General features: G+C 38.7%; 1 long non-coding RNA gene across 1 annotated transcript; it reads right to left on the bottom strand.

The window, feature by feature from the left end:
* Window positions 1-717: 717 nt before the first annotated feature.
* LOC149466321 (uncharacterized) lies at window positions 718-3,709 on the bottom strand. Its single transcript, XR_016312131.1, has 3 exons — window positions 3,571-3,709; window positions 2,090-2,172; window positions 718-928 (listed from the first exon to the last, which is right to left on the bottom strand). It is a non-coding gene; the product is annotated as an uncharacterized LOC149466321 (long non-coding RNA).
* Between the last annotated feature and the right edge of the window lie 4,162 nt (window positions 3,710-7,871).

The following is a 7,871-nucleotide window of genomic DNA, read 5'->3' as shown; positions in this document are numbered from 1 at the left end:
ATTTTTTTTAACATATAAAAAAGTCATTTTAACATATATTTTACATATATTTGTAAATAAATTCCAAAAAATGTAAATGTGTATTTTTAAAGACATACAGTATATTTGAAAATGTATTTTTAAAAATATTTTTCATATATTTTGTAAAAGAAAACGCATTTCAACATAAAGTACTGTATATATATTTATTTATTTTTAAATATATTGAATATAGCCAAAATTGTAGTATTTCAAATATATGTTAATATATTTGGGAAGAATATTTTTAAAATATATTTCAAATATATTTTTCTTCCATGTGAGTCCTTTTGTCCTATTTAGAGGATCTCCCAGGATCAGTGGGGCCGATGTATGTGCTAAGGACTATAGCTCCCCCAACTAAAGGAGGTACGTAGGTATGTTGAAATGCATTTTTTTTATCTATAACACAAAATATATGAAAAATATTTTTAAAACTATACTTATTTTTTTTTTCTTCAGATTTTTTTAACATATAAAAAAGTAATTTTAACATATATTTTTACATATATTTGTAAATTAATTCCAAAATGTAAATTTGTATTTTTAAAGACATACAATATATTTGAAAATGTATTTTTAAAAATATTTTTCATATATTTTGTAAAAGAAAACGCATTTCAACATATAGTAATGTAACTAAAGGAGGTATGTTGTAAAAATAGTAAAAAAAAAGAAAAAAAAGAAGACAACACGATGTATGAATATTGATTATTATTTATCAGACATCTGTTGTGCATTTAGATAAATGATATTCCACATCAGATGATTTACAAGTCACCTTTCAACCTGTCTTTCTAATGATCAGCGTCCACAATACACCCTGCCATGTCTGATCCCGCATCTTTTTACGTCCTTAACTTTAGTATCCCCTTCATTTTCTTCGTTTTCTTCTTCTTCGGTGTCTCTCCTGAGAGGAAACGGTCATTGTTACATACAACCACATTGGTTTAAAGGGAAAAACTGGATTTTACGGGTTGAGGTAAAAGGCCAATCACAGTGCACTTTTACCACGTGATCAGCTGTATCCAATACAGTTGCTGGTTATCGGCTGCACTTTCCTCACGCTGTCACAGCGAGTGAGGGGGCAGGGCTGAAGGGACCTGTGTGGTAGGGAAGAGTGGTGGGGGTATGGCAGGGTATGTGCAGGGGGGGGAAGCTGGGGGAGAAATGTCAGACGTGGCAGAAGGTGTCGGGGGCATATTGTCGTCCACTAATCAGAGCTGGTAGTTTGTCCAGCAGAGTCTTCTGAACAGTTGTGCCATCAGGTCAGTGACCACGAGCCTTTAGCAGATGGCGGAACGCAGGTCTGTACAGTGTACGGACCCGGCCAGCTGGAAGCAGTGCTGTAGGTCTGTATGTTGTACAGATTTGGCAGCAAAATGGTTAAAAGGCTATACTTTTACAGGCTCACCTCGGTTTACGAATTGAATGCGCTCTGCGGGACTTTTTGTATCGTGAAAAATTTGTAAACCGAAACGCCGTTTCCCATAGGAATGCATTGAAAACCAATTAATCCATTCCGGAGGTCAGAAAAAGGAAAAAAAAAGTCTTCTATCTGTTCAAAACTCTTTATAAAGTGCACTTTAAAGGCATAAATACTGTACAGGGACACGATTAAAAATTAATTCGTTAATGCATTGAAAACCAATTAATCCGTCCCGGAGGTCAGAAAAAAGTCAAAAAAAGTTTCATCTGTTCAAAACTCTTTATAGTTTGCACTTTAAAGGCATAAATACTGTACAGGGACATGATTAAAAATTGTAAATGCATTGAAAACCAATTAATCCGTTCCGGAGGTCAGAAAAGAAGTAAAAAAAAGTATTTTATCTGTTCAAAACTCTTTATAAAGTGCACTTTAAAGGCCTAAGTACTGTACAGGGACATTATTAAAAATTAATTCGTAAATGCATTGAAAACCAATTAATCCATTCTTATTGAGAAAAAAATTCATAAACCGAGGCATTATTTTCAATGGAGTTTCATTCGTAAACTGAAAATTATGTTAACCGAGGCGTTCGTAAACCGAGGTATGTCTGTATTTAAAAAAAAAAGTCTTCTAGATACTTACTCTTCCTCACAGAGAGACAAGGAGACGATCCCAAGAAAGAAAAGGAGCAACAGGGATTTCTTCAAGGTGAACATCTTTGGGCTCTGTGGATCATTTTGGATTCATGGAAAGAAAAAGAAGACAAAATTGGAAAGACGACTCAAAAATAACCCGAGAAAGGATGTTAGACTGAAAATCAATTTGTATGAACCTGCACTGGCATCTCCAATAGCTTCTATAGGTTTTTTTTCTTGTATGAATGAGAACAGTCCCCAGATGATGGTCTCTATGATTGGATGGTGTTGGGCTTGAACATAAGTTCAACTCCAACATCAGCCGTTCGTGTGTTCTGGGAACAAAAAAAGTGTGGATCATATGGTTCAGGAAGGGGGACCACTCGCTTGTCCCCCCCCTTTCCTGACTTGCCTGCTGCATGCTCAGAAAAGGGTCTGGTATGGATTTCAGGGGGGGCAAAATCCACACTAGACCTGAAGGGCTTTAATTTTTAATTGCAGACATGGGGACAAGGTGCTTTGGGGGGCACCTGCCTAATTGTAGGGCATGTGGACTGGTATGTTTCAGGAAGGGGGGCCACTCGCTTGTCCCCCCGCCTTTCCTGACTTGCCTGCTGCATGCTCAGAAAAGGGTCTGGTATGGATTTTAAGGGGGGACCCCCAAAATCCATACCAGACCAGAAGGGCTTTAATGTTTAATTGCAGACATGGGAACAAGGTGCTTTGGGGGGGGGGACCTGCCAGGGGCGGACTGACCATTCTAGCACTCGGGCACTGCCCGAGGGCCCAGGGTCAGTAGGGGACCCCATGAAATGCCCCTGGTACCTTTTTACAGGCTTTGTTGGGTGTGCTTTGAGTGTCGGCAAGGACACAGGGGCCCCATGATCCCCTATTGCCCAGGGGCCCCATGAGTTGTCAGTCGGCACCTGCCTAATTGTAGGGCATGTGGACTGGTATGTTTCAGGAAGGGGGGCCACTCGCTTGTCCCCCCCTTTCCTGACCTGCTGTGCTGCATGCTCAGAAAAGGGTCTGGTAATGGATTTTGAGGGGGGACCCTCCAAAATCCATACCAGACCTGAAGGGTTTTAATTTTTAATTGCAGACAATTCTTCTTACATTCAGCTGTCACTAGGGAACCCCATTCGTACAATACCAGATCATACAATTTTCATTTAATCAGCTCAGTTTTCATCCTAAAATACAACACAAATACATGACATCACTTCCGAATTTTTATTCTGTCTTAAGAGAATTTTCGTAACCTCTGGCCAATTTTAGTGTTTTCTGGTTTGAATTTTGTGAAACAATTTTAATTTTCCCAGTATTGTGCAAAAATGATAGGAGGAACCTTGACATTATTTAAAAAATCAAAATAAAACAGAGGAGTCATTTAAAGTTTACCTGAAATCTGAAGACCGAGGATTCTTTCCTTATAAATAATTATAATAGGATTAATAATATAATACAGATATTCCAGCGTATACTTACCGGGGAGGTCAGTTGGTGCTGAGAATGTAGACAGATGGAAGATTTCAGTGGAGGTCTACTCTACGAAGAACGGGGTCAACTTATATAACAGAAGATGAAGAAGTTGAGTACACAGAAGGTTTAATTAAAGTTTGAGGTAATAATAGTCACATCTTTCTCAGGAACACATAACTCAGCATATGAATCTACAAAAATATTTACCTCCTAGCCTCCAGGTGGGACAAATATCAGCACCCAGTAAGCATTTCAAACATTCCCTGGATCTGCTATTTACCCATATGGAAGAGAAATATATTCAAAAAAAAAAAAAATTATACATGCGACATATATTTTCAATAAGAAAGCACAGAGAGATAAGTGAATGTTGAAGTCAAACAAGCTGCTGAAACACCAAAATGTACCAAAAAACCTCCAAAGCATCAAATATAAAATAGGTGCAGCGCTAAAATCTTAAAATTGCCAAGTGTCAAAATTACATATGCAATAAATATCAAACATATATTAACCCCTTCACGTCGGATCGTCCCAGTGTGAAGAGGAGTTCCTGTGCTGGGAGGTGGGCGGGGCTTAGTGTCATGTGGCCGCCAGGACGTCGCGGCCGGTCACATGAAAGATCCCGATCGAAAGAGCGGACCGGGACCTTTCCGTGAATACCTCACATGTGTGCTGGGAGCGCGTGGGGCGCGCGCTCTCAGCACATATGTTTTTTGTTATATGAACGCAAATGTGCGGCCGCTCGGCATATAGGCCCAGACGCCGGGAGGCTGCACATTTGCGTGCAGCCGGCGTGAAGGGGTTAATGAGAACATTCAATAAAGTGACCAGTGATGAGGTGCTAATATATCAGCAAAATAAAGTGACTTAGTAGTTGCGTACAACTCTGTCACTGTAAAGTGACCAACAGTGCTAAAGTGCTGAAAAATTATAATTATAATGTCCAAGAATGGATGTGCGGAAGATCTGATATTGATCTTCAATAGTTGGTGATCTATCCGGTAATATGGTGATGTGACCAATGGTGTAAAGACTGCGCACTCACCAGATGCGCAATCAATTAGCGCATGAGATAACACTTTCAGTAGATCAGCTGGAGGCCCCTTTAAAGGTGAGTATGGTCTGCTCTGATGTTGCCTCACTGCTTCCTCTGCTGTAAGCAATGGCTCTGCCACTTCTCTCATACAGCTCTGTGGATTGTTAGAAGCTCACAAGGAGCCCAAAAAGAGGAGGCCAATAGCGTGATACCGTTTTAAGAGGTATACATTTATTCCAACACAAATGCAGATGTATAAGGAACAGAACAGAATTCACTGACCATATACAGAGATCCAAGATGGCCGCTGGGACCCAGATGGTGCCTACAGTGTCTGACGTTTCACAGCGTGTATATATAGTGAAAATGGCGCATGCGCATTTCAGGCACGCCATTTTGCTGGAGACCAACATATTCATATGGCCATATTCAATATATTTCAATATATATATATATATATATATATATATATATATACACACTGGTATGTTTAAATGCATTTTTATTACAAAATATATGAAAATTATTTGTAAAAATTAATTTCAAATATACTGTATGTCTTTAAACATACAAATCTACATTTTTGGAATGCATTTACAAATATATGCTAAAACATATGTTAAAGTGACTTTTATATGTTAAAAAAAATCTGAAGAATATATTTAAAAAATATATAGTTTTAAAAATATTTTTTATATATTTTGTAAAATATAAAAAAAGCATTTCAACATGTGGTATATATATATATATATATATATATATATATATATATATATATATTGTGAACGCATTCCAAAAATGTAGATTTATATATTTAAGGACATACAGTATATTTGAAAATGTATTTTTAAAATTATTTTTCATATTTTTTGTAATAAAAACACATTTCATCATACAGTATATATATATATATATTTTTTTTTAAATATATTGAATATGGCCAAAATTGTAGTATTTCAAATATATTTTTCTTCCATGTGGGTAGGAGCGATATAGGATTACTACAGCTGATTTGCCTCCCATCCAGCTGCTTCAACCAATGGGGAATGGTATGACTGATCCTCCATTACCCCATCTATTCTCCTACAATTAGCCCACCATATTTGAATCCACTCCAGAGTCTGCAGGAAGACTCGAAGGTATGCTCAAAGAAATGCTTCTTAGTGTGCAGAAAAGCAGATGTTATGGAAACGTTTAACTTGTAAAAAAATTATCCTTTGTCTCAAGGGATGTATCTGTGAGACCGTATTTTGGGGGTACAAGGACTGTAGCATCCCACATGGAAGAAAAATATATTTAAAATATTCTTACCAAATATATTGACATATATTTGAAATGCTACAACTTTGGCAATGTTCAATATATTTCAAACTATATTTCAATAAATATAAACATATATATATATATATATATATATATATATATATATATATATATATATATACTGCATATTGAAATGCATTTTTTAGATATTACAAAATATATTAAAAATATTTTTTTAAATATATTCTTCAGATTTTTTTTAACATATAAAAAAGTAATTTTAACATATACTGTATTTGTAATTGCATTCCAAAAATGTAGATGTGTATTTTTAAAGACATACAGTATCTTTGAAATGTATCACATTTCAACATGCAGTATATATATATATATATATATATATATATATATATATATATATATATATATTTTTTTTTTTTTTATTGAAATATATTGAATATGGCCAAAATTGTAGCATTTCAAATATATGTCAATATATTTGGGAAGAATATTTTTAAAATATATTTCAAATCTATTTTTCTTCCATATGGGATATCATATGAGTACAATGTATACTGCAACTAGGCACAGATTCTGTTTAATCATTCCCCTTTAAACCACTCCCACTGTGAGGTGCAGTCTTGCGTACCCCTCACCATTATTTTTAGATCCTACCCCAGGTTGCCCAAGGTCTTTCATAACCCCATAACACAAGCAAAGAGAAAAATGGGACTTTATGGGTACTAATACAACTCATAAACTGTCTTATAAAGTTCATATTTTTATTAATATTTCATTAAAATGTCACCATAAAAATACATGGATGGCACCTACAGTCACCGCCACTTTATTAGGTCCATCTTGCTAGTAACGGGTTGGACCCCCTTTTTCCTTCAGAACGGCCTTAACTCTTCATTGAGGTGTTGGAAACATTCCTCAGAGATTTTGGTCCATATTGCCATGATAGCATCACACAATTGCTGCAGATTTGTCGGCGGCACATGCATGAACCGTTGATACAAGGCAGGATGGATCCACCACACCATGTGTCAGGGATCCCGCCGCCGTGCAGCAGTGCGACGGCAACGTATCCCCTCGAGTATGTGGCCGGCTCGTGCATGCGCGGTAGCGCACACGTCACGTCTGGCGGGCTATATAAACCTGCTTCATATGGAAATCATTGCCTTCTGGTCTAAAGACGTTCCTGCACACATTTCCTGATTCTGATCCTGATACCTGCATTCTGTATACCCGCTTAAGAAAGAACTCCGCCTGCACCGACCCCGGCTATCCCTGACCATTCTCCTGCCTGCTCCTTTTGTACTTATTTGCCCACTTGTTACCGACCCGGCCTGCCTGACTCAGCTGTATGATTCTGCCTGCACCTGCACCTGACCTGCTTCCTGTCAGCAACCATACGTACCTACCGCTGCACCCAAGGTTCTGCATCTGGCCAACATCCGGACTACCGCCATACCTGTCTGTCACCGCATTCACGCACTGGTGCTCGGTCCCAAGATCCACACCCTGACCGCCGCCACACCTGCCTGCTGCTGCACCCACGTTCCTGCAACCGCATTTAGCTTGTATTCGGAGCTCCTGGGTTCCCAGCTACATACTGACAATAGCAAGATCTACACAGCACTGCTGCCCCTCCTGGCTCTGCGCCCTTGTTCCCACTTTCAGGGGCTCCGAGCGTGAGTTGTAAGAGGACGCTCTCTCTCCACTTCAGGCTCCCCAATCCGGTACGTGATAGGGGGATTGTGCCCTGCTTCTGCTAGTGGTCTCCTCAACCTCAGCTGGGTGTACCTGGGGGCCATGACCTGGTTCCAGCCTGCTCCAAGTCCATCCCCACCATCAGGGGCTCTGGTGAATAAGCAGACTGGGGCTTAGACCCCGCGCCCCAGGGAACCCCAAGCTGTGGATCTATAGAGTTACCCTACCATAGTCGGGACACCATGACACCATCACCAGCCTGAATCGCTGATACAAGGCAGAATAGATCTAC

Source organism: Staurois parvus, unplaced genomic scaffold (assembly GCF_062004578.1).
Source record: "Staurois parvus isolate SC_StPar_1 unplaced genomic scaffold, SC_StPar_1.0 ptg000132l, whole genome shotgun sequence".
In the NCBI taxonomy this organism is placed as follows: Eukaryota; Metazoa; Chordata; class Amphibia; order Anura; family Ranidae; genus Staurois; species Staurois parvus.
The sequence above is the reverse complement of the archived record's forward strand: the minus strand, read 5'-3'. Positions and strand labels throughout refer to the sequence as shown.